Source organism: Acanthochromis polyacanthus, chromosome 1, assembly GCF_021347895.1.
Source record: "Acanthochromis polyacanthus isolate Apoly-LR-REF ecotype Palm Island chromosome 1, KAUST_Apoly_ChrSc, whole genome shotgun sequence".
In the NCBI taxonomy this organism is placed as follows: Eukaryota; Metazoa; Chordata; class Actinopteri; family Pomacentridae; genus Acanthochromis; species Acanthochromis polyacanthus.
The window spans coordinates 41339759-41354291 of record NC_067113.1 but is presented as its reverse complement, the minus strand read 5'-3'; the positions used below and the strand labels follow the sequence as shown (position 1 = coordinate 41354291).

The following is a 14533-nucleotide window of genomic DNA, read 5'->3' as shown; positions in this document are numbered from 1 at the left end:
AACAGTAAGGAAAGAAAAGACAAACATGTTTTCATGAAGTGATTTGGAGTGAATAAAGTAAGCTGTCTCGTTGGAAGTTGGTGGTTTAGACTACGTTATACATGGCTGTAATGGGCAGTAAAATAAGCCAGAAGCAGAACCAGTTGCCAGCTGCTAAAACCTGCCAAGAAGAAGAAGGAACTAACAAATCTTTTATCATTTACAAGAGGAAATGGAGTGAACATTTAAGGAATAGTTTCCAATTGAGCAAGCTGCAATTTTTCTTCCATGTCAGCTGGTTTTGGAAATGTTACATGTTGTCTAGAGACCAAAACAACAGAGGAAGCAGAGTTAGACGATCAGTTATGAGATAAATGTTCACTACATCTGTTATTTTTCCTTCTTTTCTAAATGCACATAAAAATAACATTACGGAGACATAACTAATACATTGCGATAGTTTCGCCATTGCAACTTGGAGAGATTTCTTTACTTATCTATTCATGTTTGCCATGCTACAGGCTATCAGAGAGGAACCTTCAATCAGACTCTTTCTTTAGGTGCATCGGGGCTCTCTTTGGACTTTGGAGAGCATGTGGTGCCCCGGGTGGTGACCGACCACAGCTTCAGTTCTCCTTGTAGCCCTCAGCCCTTGGCCTCTTGCACCTCGCATCAACAATGTTGCTCACCTCTTACTGTTGTCAGAGAGACAATCATATCATTCTCATCTAGAGATTATTTCAAACAATAAATCAAAGAATCTTTCCGCTTCTACAGTCAAAATATCCAAGATTAATAATTGACATTGTGAGATTTTTTTCCATTCTATTTTTTTCAGGAAAAATTATATCTCCGGATTCTAAGCCACTGGTAGCCTGGATAGCACCTTGAGCTCGTGGGGTTCTTTTCCCTGAGCTGCCTGTTGACAGCAAGGGTATAGTGCATCAACTCCATTACATACAACTGTCAGACATTTTCTGTTTGGTAGTGTCTACAGATACAGACCCGTACGCGAGTCTCGCGAGTCAAGAAGCTGCTAACCACTGCAAACTATTGAAAGGTAAGCAAAGGTTAAGGTTAGGGTTAGTGTTAGGGTCAGGTTTAGGGTCCGTACCTGTCGTACCGATGCTACGGGTCCGTACCGCTAGCGTCTACCGGGAGTCACGTGACCAGATCTCGCGTATCTGATTGGCAAATGGCAAGTGCCGTATCCGTAGTCCACAGGCTACGGTACGGGTCCGTACCTCTAGCAACAACCTTTCTGTTTGGACGTCATCCCACATGCATATCACATTCAGCCCTTTTTTTTCTTCCAAAGGAGCCTACGGCTAAAGGAAAACATGTTCTGAAATTTTTATGCACAGCTATAAGCACTACACTGCTAAGGTTTAAAAACACTCAGAAAATCCCTGCAGAGTTCTCACTTTGGCATAGAATTGTGCTTGAGTAAATGACGCTTCATTACGCCAATCTTGAGGCAAGACCATGGGCTAGAGGTTAATGTGCTCATGTGCTGACCCTGAGATTTTTCACTGTTGGTCAGCAGACTTGTTCCGAGAGTAGCTTCTGTGCACGCTAATACTCTGGCACTTTGGCTCGACCTAGTCCTTCATCTTATGCAGTTACAGGGAAGGTGTCAGAGTGCACAGACAAATTGCCCTGATCACAGGAGGCCGAAGCCCGGGCACTCCAGCTTAGAGTCAACATGAATAGGATGTTCTTTCCCTAATTAGGCAGACCAACATCACATGTCCTTTAGACGCCTTAGCTCAAGAGGCGAATCCATCCCGAGAGCAACACTTTAAGAGTCTAATCTACAAAAACCAGCCATGTGAGAAGTTGGGGTTGAGAATGGCTCCTAAAGAGAGCCTTAAAAAGCCTTTGTACATCGTGAAAGTCTTACCTGTTCTCCACTGCCGCCCCTCTTTTTTCTTTTTAAAAACAAGATGCTTTACTATCTCCCTGGACTCCCTCCTCCCAGTGAAAGCTGCCCATTTATTTCCACACTGTGTGCAGAGTCACCTCCTCTCCAGCCTAGTAGTTGCCATTAATAATCACCTGCCAGGCCTTCGCTGAGAGATGAGCCTAATTAATTATACATGTTAACCAGGCCTTATTTTAAACTGAATTTTCCAGTGAATGATACAGGTGTCACTCAAAGCTATTGAGCCGAGGCTGAGTCGCCGAGCATCAGTTGCTGTCATACTTTCCGCTGCGAGGAAAAGGCGGGAGGCAAGTTTATGAAGTGTAAAGCACATTTGTCATCTTTGAAATTCCAATCGGATGAGGGACGAGTCCTATTAGTTATCATTAGAGAGGAGAGGCAGAGGGATTCTTCTAAGAAGGGGAGTCCCCTTTTATAATGCAGTGTAACCGCTGCAGTAAACTGCATTTCTCTTCTTGACAGTTGTAAAGGTGCTTTAAAAAGAAAATGTGGCACTTTTATATGAAATATCAAGACGGCTAGCGCTTGCTTTTTCCTTAATGGAGAATTTACCTGTCAGAGTAAGATAAGGCTGACCGGACTAGTCAATTAGTTGATTAGTAGAAGCCCTGTCTCTAATCAAAAATGTGTTTTTCGAGTTCATACTTCACTTGGTTTGACCTTCGCTGTTCAGGATGATTTATGTGTAGAGTTTGTCAGAAAGAAAGGAATCCATTTCTCTGTGCTCACATGTGCTGTTTGCGCTGCATGATTCTGTGACATTCCAGCCGGTTTGGAAACCCATCGTTGTCTGTTTTGCAGCCTGAAAAAAAAAAATGTGTGTAAGCTGCACCCTCCATTGACCGGATCAGCCTCAGCATTAAAACCACTGACAGGTGAAGTGAAGAACATTGATTATCTCATTACGACGGCATCTGTCCAGGGCTGAGATATATGAGGCAGCAAGTGAGCTCTTGAGGTTAATGTGTTCGAAGCAGGAAAAATGGGGCAGCATGAGGATCTGAGAGACTTTGACACGAGCCAAATGCATGGCAGCTCCAAGGTGGCAGGTCTTGAGAGGTGCTCCTGATGTCCTGTGGTTGATATTACCATAGGAGGAGCAAGGAAGGACAACCTTGTTAAAAATCAAAATTCCGGCTATGATAGAACTCTGTCTAAACACATAGAACATCACAGCTCGCTACATGTGGGGCTGAGAAGCACCAAGAGCGGGCACATGAATCTAAAAACTGGACCAATGTGCAATGGAAGAAGGAGGACTGACTTGATGAATCATTTTTCCTTCTAGATTTTCCGGCTGGTTGGCTGCATGTACACTACCATTCAATAGTTTGGGGTCGCTTTGAAATGTCCTTATTTTTGAAAGAACAGACAATAACATTCAATTAGTCAGAAATCTAGTGTAGACATTGTTAATGTGGTAAATGACTATTAGCTGGAAACGGCTGGAACATTTCCATCAACCATCACTCCTGTGTTCTAATGCTACACTGTGTTAGCTAATGGTGCTGAAAGGCTCACTGATGATTAGAAAACCCTTGTACAGTTATGTTAGCACATGAGTGAAAGTGTGAGTGTTCATGGAGAACATGTAATTGTCTGGGTGACTGTTATGGCCACCGGTGATTGTGTGCCGTCGTGCTTCTGTGGTGGATTTTTTGGGTCTTTCTATAGGGAGGTGACCTGTGTGGCTGTGAGTCTCTCCAGAACCCCAAGCTGTCAGTCATCTCGACTAATCAGTCTGGAGTTGAAGACCTGCACTCCAACCTTTTGTTCTCCCCGCCTCCCGGCCTGTCTGATTGGGCCACCACCCAGTTCCCTCCACCCTTAGCCAACCAGCTGCAGCCATCATCACACCTGGAATGTATAAATCTGCAGCCAAACTTTCAGTCAGGTTGGCTGGGATATAATGTGACCAGTTTACCCTGGTGCCGCTTGAGTCTTTGTGTTCTGTAACCACTGAGGGGTGGCAACTTGGTATATAGTTTCTGTTAGCAGCTGCTAATTCAGTGGGAAGTTACATGTCTTGGTGAAGACTCTAGCTTCTGTTGACCACCCCTATAAATTCAGTACTTTGCAAATGTTCTGGGTCAGCTTACCTTCACAGACTCATGCTCTGTGATGATAAGCCCACTGTATGCTGGAATACCAATAAACACCCTGTGACAGCAAACTTTGAAGGACCTAAGAGTGAAATTTCTTCAACACCATGCAGAAACATCAAATGTGCAGACTCCAGCTCTCTTCAAATGTCAGAATTTCTGCGGTTTCTCTCAGTTTTCTTTACTAAATGTATTTGGTTTTTGGGACTATTTAGCAAATGAAACATTTCATCATGCGCTATGAGTGATTGCAAAGCAGATCCTCTGACTATTTTTGACTTATTATGCACAAAACAACAAGTTGATTAATCAAAATGTGACTGACAGATTTCATCAGTCTTTGCAGCGCTCTATACAGAAAAGACAGCCGTTTTTTTCCCCACCCCTCTTTGTTCAGAAGTATTGCAGCTCGCCACATAATGACATCTCTCATGCCCCTTCCCCACTCCACCATGGAAGCTGCATGGCTCACAGTGAATACAGATGTAATCTTTCAACCCTGACACACTCGTTGCTTGATTCCATTCTGCGGCTCCACTGTTCCGGCGTTCACACGGTCTCATTCTCACCCGGCGTCGCTCCCTTCATCCCTCACATCTGTCTGTCTAATGGCACGGCAGCCTCTCGCTTGATGCTTCATTATGATGACAGACACCAGGCCGACAGGCACGCCATGTGTGACCAGCCAGAAAAGCTCCCGGCAACCCACTTTCCTCTTTCACACATCCTACTCTCCCCCTCGACACACACTCATACATCTCCCCTTTAACCTGCCATTAAAATGCATCATTGTAATCAGAGGAAGCAGGAATAAAAGAGCAAAATGTTGGTTTAGGTGCACCCGAGGGACACCCAAGATCTGATGATTTGGACCTCTCTGGAGGCTCTTGGAGAGATGTTTGGTCATATTGACAACAAAGTGTAAATGCATTCTGTCAGGAGAGACAGGATTTGAGCAGAGGAGACAGAGAAAGTGAAGCACAAACTCTGATGCCTGTTGAACCATATAAGGCCAGAGTTTCCATCGCAGGAATAATTTATGCAGGGTAAAACCCTTTAACTTAATTCATTCAGGAACGATAGACGGGGTCTCACCACTGGTGAGTTAAAGGTGGAACGACAGCGATGATATGAATCAGGAAGGCAAATTTAAACAGCATCTGACAGGAAAAACTGTCGGCAGAGTTAATTTTCCATGACAGACAAACGTCAGAGTCAAGGAAAGTCTTCTTTACTGAAGAAAAAGTTCATTTTAGTTGTTTTTTTTTAAGGTTCAGTGAGGGAATGCAGAAAATGACAGGAACATATTGTTCCTAAGACAATCATCTGTGAAGCACATATGAGAGGAAGTGAGATAAAGTGGTAATTGGATAGAAAGGAGTCTGTTGACTGTCAGTGGCGTCAAACGGAAGAAAGAGAAAAACTTTGCTACTCAGAAACAGCTTGTTCGTGTTTACCACAGCGTCTGGTGCACCAAAGCTGGTCGAAAAGCGACGCTCCCGAATCCAGCTTCTCCTGGACGGAGGTTTCATGTACCCACTTGAGAGGCTAATGCTAAAGAGTCAGACGGTTTCGGCACACTAGCTCAGTGGATTCCACCGTTGCTTCACAGCAGCGCCGACCTGAGTTCAGACCGCACTGGGGCTTTCCCCTCGGAGGTTTTCATATTCTTGTGGATTCCCTCTGCGGGTTCTATTTTCATCCCACTTCAAAAGACGTGCACGCTAACCTCTTAGCATCCAGATTTTAATAGAAGTGCTCTACCCAAATGGAACGGATTTGAATGGAAGAACTTGGTGTAATCCTCTGCCCTCTGAAAATGTGCTTTCTTTTAAACATGCAGCTAAAGGCTGCTGGTGACCTGGCGTCTGTCTTAACTAAGATCTTAAATCTCTTCATCTGGTTTCTGTGTAATGTGCAATATTTCTTTCCTCAGGTGCAACGTTTCACTTTAATGTGCAATATTTCATTATTATATGTGATATTTCTTTACTACGTCTAAATCAGTACCATTATAGTCGGTCTTTCAATTCAAATTTTTATTTTAAGTAATCCATCAAACCTCTATCTTTGATTTTCTACTACTGTATTTCTCTTATTCGTATTTAAATAAGCAAAAAGAAATTATTTTACAGCTGTTTTCTTTCATTAGAAAGAAAAATTATATGTAGATAGATAGATTTTACATTTGTTTCTTTCACAATTTGTGATGAAATTTATACTATTAAGCCCTATTCGCACGGGATCAGTATTACCTCTGGATCAATGGTGATCTGTAATAATTGCGGAGGATGTCTGTGATCTTAATCCCATGGGAATGCACCATGTCTGCAAATTATAAAGTAAAAATTCCACCGCCAATGACCAGTCTTGCAGACTTTGCTTATCTTGTGTGAATGCACTGCAAGAAACACAGATGTGGGGAGTAATTCACAAATTACCAGTAATACTAATCCCATGTGAAAAGTACATTGGACTACATTTAAGTTGGCTAAAAATGTCATGATTTGACTGATATTTTCTGTTATTGTCACTATTTTTTAAAATATATTAAATTAATGAATCTGTTTTTGTTTTTTTTTTCAATTTTTGAATGCTGCAGTATTCCACCATTGTTTTAAAATATATTTGGCTGATATTCCAGCCCGGTCTCACGGGGATTCGTGAAACTGTCACGTCAGTTTTTGTTTCGGTTTCGTGCGCACCAACACGATGTCGTCATGTTTTTCGTGCCGCTCACCACGAGCGAAACCCGCTGTGGTAATCACATCTGAAAGTGGTTTATACCGGCGGATTCATGACGATCTAAGCTGTCCATCGGCGTTTGCGGTGGCCGCTGCGGCCGCCGGACATTCTTTAAATCCCTATGCAAATTTGGCGGATTCATGATGATTTAAGCTGTCCATCGGCGTTTGCGGCCGCCGCCGCCGCCGCCATTGCGGCCGCCAGACATCCGGCCACTAATGCGGCCAGATCACATCTGAAAGTGGTTTATACCGGTGGATTCATGACGATTTAAGCTGTCCATCGGCGTTTGCAGCCACAATGGCGGCCGCGGCGGCGACCGCAAACGCCGATGGACAGCTTAAATCATCATGAATCCGCCGAATTTGCATAGGGATTTAAAGAATGTCCGGCGGCCGCAGTGGCGGCCGCAGCGGCCACCGCAAACGCCGATGGACAGCTTAGATCGTCATGAATCCGCCGGTATAAATCACTTTCAGATGTGATTACCACAGCGGGTTTCGCTCGTGGTGAGCGGCACGAAAAACATGACGACATCGTGTTGGTGCGCACGAAACCGAAACAAAAACTGACGTGACAGTTTCACGAATCCCCGTGAGACCGTGTTGGATATTCTGCCAGATTTTCAAAGTGTTTTATTTCATTTTTTTATCAGATTTTTTTTAAAACGTATTTGTTCATTTTACAGCTTAGATACGAGTTTAAAAAACAGATTTTATGGTAGATTTAGGCTGCCTGACTGAACGATTGTGGACCAGCACTTTCCAGAAAGCCACAGTCCTCCAATGAGAAATCTTCAATTTAGGCGTAACAGTCTCAGTGTCTGGCACTTGAACCTACAAAATTTCATCTGAAAATCTATTTTTAATTCGAGTGTCATTCCTGGAGGATTGCAAAGTGTGGCGACCTCTGACCTTTACTTATCGACTGTCCTTTCAGAGATCATCTGTGTCGACTGGAAACACCGGCGCCCAGTGCTCCCAGTCTATAAAGCTTTGGCTACTGCTGGGATTCAATCTCCTACATTTTCACTTCCTCTTTTCTTGAACTTTACTGTTGTTTACGAGACACAAACTCTATCTCCACTCTTATGTACACCCGGGGCTGCTGATCCCACTGACCATCATGCTCCATGAGTTTTACATTGAAGTAATCTCACTTTGTTTATTAAATTGCTTTGCCTGACTGAGAAAAATAATGTGTCTCCCCTCTTTCTTTAATCTCCTTACAAGCCAGGCTGCGACCAACATAAATCTGTAAAATGAAAAAAAAATAGAGGAAACAAATGTTACTTGCACCAACCAGCCTCATTTCTTTTATTTTATTCCCTGCTCTGTTTGCATACAAACCGCTCTCACAAAGATCCATGGTTTTCAGATAATTACAACAGAGAGTGAAACTGAAGGACTCATTACAATAAAGGAAGCTCTGGGGGCTTTTGTGACTGAACAGTTCTTGTATGTTCCCGGTTGGCTTCGTGGTAGCAGATCACAAACTCGTGCTGCTAGTAGTCAGCATGGGGCACCAAAGCTTCTGAAACCAAACATTTTGTGAAAACGGTATTAGTTTTACTTTGCCGCTGGTCAAGTTTCCTCCCAAATTATAGCAAATTTGAACACAATTTCAAGAAATTATTCAGACAAAACTGCTAATTAAAGCCCATTTTTTTGCAGACAATGAGTTAACCTCCAATGAGCACAAATAATGTAGAAAACATTCATGCATTAATATGAGAAATGTTAGTTTTTATTTAAATACACATTACATGAGACCATTTTTCATCTGTTCGGTGGAGCAGAATGTTTCGGTGAATGTTTGAGTCACATTTTTGTGATTTATTCACTTATTTTGCTTCCAGTGTACAATGTCTCATTTAGCTTTTATCAGGCGTACAACCCTTTGTGCACAATTTAAAAAAAAAATTTAATGTCTCTGTTTTGTAAAATCACACAAAATAACTGGTAAAATGACAGGGAAAAAAACGTGAATGTACATGTTAACTGTAAAATAAATAAACACTTTTTAAAAAGAGGCCAAAACTGTAAAGATCATATGTAAAAAATAAATAAATGATAATTTGCTCTTTAACAATAAGATTACACATTATTTTCTGTATTTAAATCTACTAAAAATATTATTATTAAACAGCCATCCGCTGTCATTCAGGAGAAAATTCATTTTTATTAAGGACTGAAGAATAGTAAATTGTCTTATATTTTACAGATTTTACTGTTTTGTTACATTACAGATAACTACTAAAACAGTAAAAAGTATCAATTTGCATGTTGCTTGTAAAAAAAATAAAAAATTCTCCACATCAAAAATCTGTGATTTTACAGAGTAATTTTTCCATTACAATGTGTGAGTGGAAATAACATTTTTATTGTTTTACTGTATGCAAATCAGCTAAAAATCCCATTATTTCCCATTATTATTACATCATTCCACTGTTTGCTGTCAGATTTTTTTCCAACTGAATGTTATTTTTACAGTGTACCTTTTCCACCAAGCTTTCAGAACAAACAAAAATGTAAAGAAAAATCCATCCAGCTGCACTTATCTTTGTGCAAATTGAAAATGCATTTGAAAGTGTCAAAACACGACAAAACCACAATGTGTTACCATCTATACAGCTGGAAACAAAAAAACAGAAAGTGAAAAGGGCTCTTTTATGAAGGTGTTTTTATTCATATGCAATATTCTTCATATCAAGAGTCAATTGAAACTAAATGAATACATGCCTGATTATGGTTTATACTTTATAAGCATTTCAGCCTTCTAATTTATTTTCAGCATCAGCAGAAAATGCCTTCAAATACGCCTCCGATTCTTGGCCGACTGCTCTCGAGCTTCTGCCATTTGTTGGAAAATAAAAAGCAGCAGCTCTTGAGCGAGCAGCAGCGGCACTGGCACGGTTTTTGAAGCAGAACGAGAATCCCCCAGAGAAGGTCAGTGGCTGCACTGTCCACCATCAGGGGGTCTTTCTGTTGTCTGATAGCTCCCACGTTCTCCGCGTTTGTCACTTAATTAACTGCACTTTCTGCAATTCAGTTAAAGGGAGCGTAATGGTGTACAAAGCGTGGAACAGCGTTGACCCTGGAGGCGATCCACGGTCCCTCAACGGTTATCTGGCCTTGTGCTGGAACCGTCTGAGGGGCCAAAGGATTATTATGTGACTTCTTTATGGTGCCGTTCACTGCAGAGGCACTACAGCTGCACAGAAATAAGTTTAGTTACTGCAGATTACTGCGTCTGTGATGGAATCAATCGAATGGTTTCGCAGCCTCATGAATAATTCACAGAGTCAAATAAATTATGTGCCAAACTTGTTTGTAGCCTCCATTATTATTATTTTACACTTATTTTTTTTCTTGACTGACAGGTGGAAAACTCTGACAGGGGCGATTATTTTTCAATCTGCTTTCCGGAGTTTTTGTGTGAAAGAAGCATGCTCAGCAGTTTGAAGTTTAACCCTGGTGTTGTTTGAACATCCTGCACACTCCCCTCAGCGTCAAAAATGGCCCGCCTCCACCGAACTTCTAACGTAGAGCAGCTCAATTGAATTTTCAACCAAATATCTACTTTACATGAACCAACCTGTCACGCATCACACACTTTGTGAATGTCTGGGTTTTGTGCTCTTGAGAGGGCAGAAAGACTGTATTTAATCAGTGGATACTATTCTTTTTTTTTTTTACATCACACACATCTTTACTAAAGTAGAGGTTTATTATCACTATTATTGCTGCTAATGGGACTGCACAGGTGTAAACATTATTTGTTCAGCAAGAGATAGTTCTTGCATATCCTGAGAAAGTACCAAAAACATGCAGAGTCACCTGAAATACATTTTTTAACCCTTTGATGCACAGTGTGGGTCAGGACATACCTGTTTTCTGTTGGATTTAGGGTACTTTTGACCCATGTTGCACATCCAAGGGTTAAGGGAATGGAAAACTACAAAACGCTAATCTTCTCACATCTTTGAATCATTGCTCCCACCCACAAGATGCAAAACCTACAGCACGAACAAGAATTTCCCTTTAGGAAATTGAGAATTTAAAGTTGAAAAAAGGTCATTTAGGGGTTTTCTATGCTATTAAACATAGCGGTCAGGTTATTTTTGACCCAAACACAACATGAAACACGGTTTGTTTGAGGTAAACTGTTTTCATCATCCTTTATGTTTAACCCCTTGACGCCTGAATTTATTTACAATTAAATAAGAACAAATATTTTGTGTGCTTTTGCTTTCCAGATGACACTAAAATAAATGGAGACTGTTAATTTATAGATTACATATAATAATAACAGACTCTGACCACTCTGACCGGTCCTACGAGAAACCAGTGCTTGCAAAAGGTTCCGAGGTACGTATTGAATATGCACAAACTGCCACTGGGGGAATGGATACGCTCTCTAGGCTACAGTCTGAATGAAAGCGGTATGTTTTGAATTTGTGACAATAGGCGTCAAAGGGTTAACGCCAAGGCAGCTACTGAGAGCTACTGGGTGTAAAAGAAGAAACGAAATGCCATCAACTCTTATCACTATCATTATGTTGTTTACACGCAACTTAATCGAAAATCAATTTGTTGTGTAATTGCATGTACATGTAGAGTTTTGTCTTGGTAATTAAGGTGGATGAGGATGAAGGGCCAAGCATCTTCATTGAACTTTCCGATGAGGTTCAAGAGCAGAAGACTTATTTTTTCCTTCCCCTGTTACGCGTCCATGTGTGTCCGTCCAACCCTTTTCAGACTCTCATCATTAAACTGCCGATGCAGCAAAGTTCTCCTCCCATAATCTACCTCTTCTGGAGTTAATTAATGACCTAATTAGGTGAGCTCATTAGCGATGAACTGTAATTCTCTTATTTCATCTACTCATTAGCGGACAATATTCATAATTAGTGGCATTAGGACGATTATTGCACGGCAGGTTGGCCAGCATCGTGCCTCATTCCCTTCAAAAGGCGCCCCGCTGTGCAGGCAGGGGGGTCCGATACTGACTTCATCATTTAAACTGAGCTGTTTTTTTTGGGGGGGGGGGTTTGAAGAAAAAATGAGAATGCAGAAAGAAAAGAGCCCTGCTCCCACCAGCGAGGTCAGCAAAGGTTAGATTACTTACCACCGAAAAAGATCGCATCGTCAATAAAAATGCTAAACACAGGAGCCAGGAAATGTGTTGGTGGGTGTCTCAGGGTACACTGAACAGCATTAAGTTCTCCTGGGAACCGGGATCAGTCATTAGCAAGCAAGCAATTGTTCTGATGTCAGCACTGCTCACCTTCGCTTTGCCGTCCCATGCTTCTCCCAAATAGCTTTTGGGTCCTCACAAAAAAACAACATTGTCCATATTCATAGCCAGTGGCTATTTAATTGGAGGCATTTTTCATTCAGCTCATTATCTTGTATTACAAACCTATTTCAGGCACACAGAGAAAGAGAGGGAGGAATGCAACTGCACAACAATTAGGACGAGTTTATTTATTTAAATCGCCATTAATCATGCAGAGCTAAATAATATGGCTGCGTGGTAATTCATCACAAATCTGCGCCAGCGTCGAAACGTCCTCTCAAACGTTTATTGTGCTCGGTGTTGTTTTAGTAATTGTAATTAGGCTCTGATCCAGTCCAGAAAGTGAATGTGTCGACTCAAGAGGAATGGTGTGTATGAGCACGGCCATGAGTGTGTTAATTACCACGCTGGACCTGCCTGACAGCTGCCTGCCGTGGCACACGTTTTTGATTTATGACGGTGGCGGAGAAAGACACAGAACTGCCTTCCTTCTGTTTTCCATCACCGTGAAAGGAATAGGAGGTGAGCGGATGGTTCATCGCTTGATTCATTTCTTTGGTGTTTGTTGCACGGAAGGGTATAAAAGTGGAATAGGATATGCTCCAGCAAGTGTGTTTGCTAATGAAGAAGCTGCTTAACAAAGGCCCACTGTACAGCTGAAAAAAGAGAAGCCACAGTCGATATTATTCCAGGCTGGGGGAAGCTGTGCCTTTTTAAAATTGAAAATTATTTCTCATATCACTTTCTTTGTGAAACCGGCTCGAACTGAAGTGAACTTAATTTTCATTTCCCCACATTTGTGAGATAAATAAATGACTTGTGCACATTCTGTTCTGTAGAAAAGCATTACAGACAGCAATTTAATTTGAGGTCATGCTAAGTTGGCTAATTTATTAATTAGCCATTAAAAATGAATTCAACAGAACAACCAGGGATAGACTGTTCAACAGTTTGACACTGTGGCTGAGGCTATGCTAACAGCTAGCGGCTAAGCTAGAAGGTAGACACAGATGAGCCTAAAACAATAACTAATAAAGCTTTAACATATGGACTTTAACGGACAATAAAAGTGATAGAGCTGTGAAAGATTAAGAAAACAGAGAACAGCAGACATAACTGCAGAACACATTCTCTTCAATGTCGCTTGACTCCACATAAATGGAGGAGAACGTCCTAATTTAATCATTAATATTTCTAATTTACTTATTCAATTATAGTCACCCTTATTAATGAAGAAGACTAATTTTGAATGATAGGTTCTCTAATATCCCATGCTGTTAAATTATTATTTTTTATGTATGTCGGTTATCGGTCTTGTTGATTATTGGGTCAATATAAAGAAATCAACATGGCCGCCGGTAACCAAACACCATATGGCATTTTTACACAAAGATTCTTCCAAATATTTATAAAATTGAAAGTTAATTATAAAGATATTGTAGTAAACCTGTTGACATGCCATAAATCCACACTTGACTCACACACTACTTTACATTAAATAACTCAGAAAGCCTTGGAGTCTTGCCAGTCTTTTTCTCAGGAGGAAATGACATCATGTGGAGCAGGTCATGTGATCTGGAATTAACACACTTCCTTGAGAGGAGTTTTTGTAATGGGGAACTTAGCTGAAAGTGATACAATTTGTTATTTTCCATAAAAAATGAAATGTATTGTCAAAAAAGAAATATCTGTCATGAGTATCTCAACTTAATATAAAGAACACAATCAAAACTGTTTTTGAATAAGCCCATTTTATTATTTTTTAGCTCATTAGAAGGTGGTTATGAAATTCAGATGATTATTTAGTTGAAATTGTTTGCCATTTTTTTATTCTATAATAAGTAATTATGGAATTTATAAAGACATGATCATAATGGATATAAAAAACCCTTCTTTTTTTTTTACTTTTAATAAAAATATATGCAAAATATATCCCATGGACTTCAAAAGTCTCTCAGTTATATATTGACCCTACCAATAATTGGCATCAGCCCCAAAAAAAACCATTTCACATTACATACAGTCATTTGATTCACCATTAGTACATGTTGATTGACATATATAAGTTGTAATGAATGGTCAATACATCATTTACGAAGGCTTTATTGAAATGTTATAAGCCATCAGTTACAACAAGCTTTGGGTTGTCAGGTTGTGGTGAACTTTCTTTTTGGGCTTTGCTCTTCAAGACTGACCTGCTCCATTGAAATCTGCCTGCAAGAACAGCAAGAATAACTGAAGTCTGCCATCCAGAGACAGCCTTACAGGCATTTTGTTTTTTTAAGTTTAGAACAACAAAAAGGTCCAGCACTCCTCTCCTGTCACTGCTCTGGTCTTAATCAGTGCACCTCCTGTGGCTTTACTGAGATTTCAGGCCGCCTACTGGGGCCAGGCGATGATTGGATGCCGTCATTTTCGGATTCCGCAGCGTTCTCTGAAAGATCTCGGGCGTGACAGCTTC

General features: G+C 40.9%; 1 long non-coding RNA gene across 1 annotated transcript in view; it reads right to left on the bottom strand.

Moving 5' to 3' along the window:
* The window catches only part of LOC127532983 (uncharacterized), a 349442-nt gene that overhangs the window by 218510 nt on the left and 116399 nt on the right, over positions 1 to 14533 (bottom strand). The gene's annotated exons all lie outside the window — the stretch shown is intronic.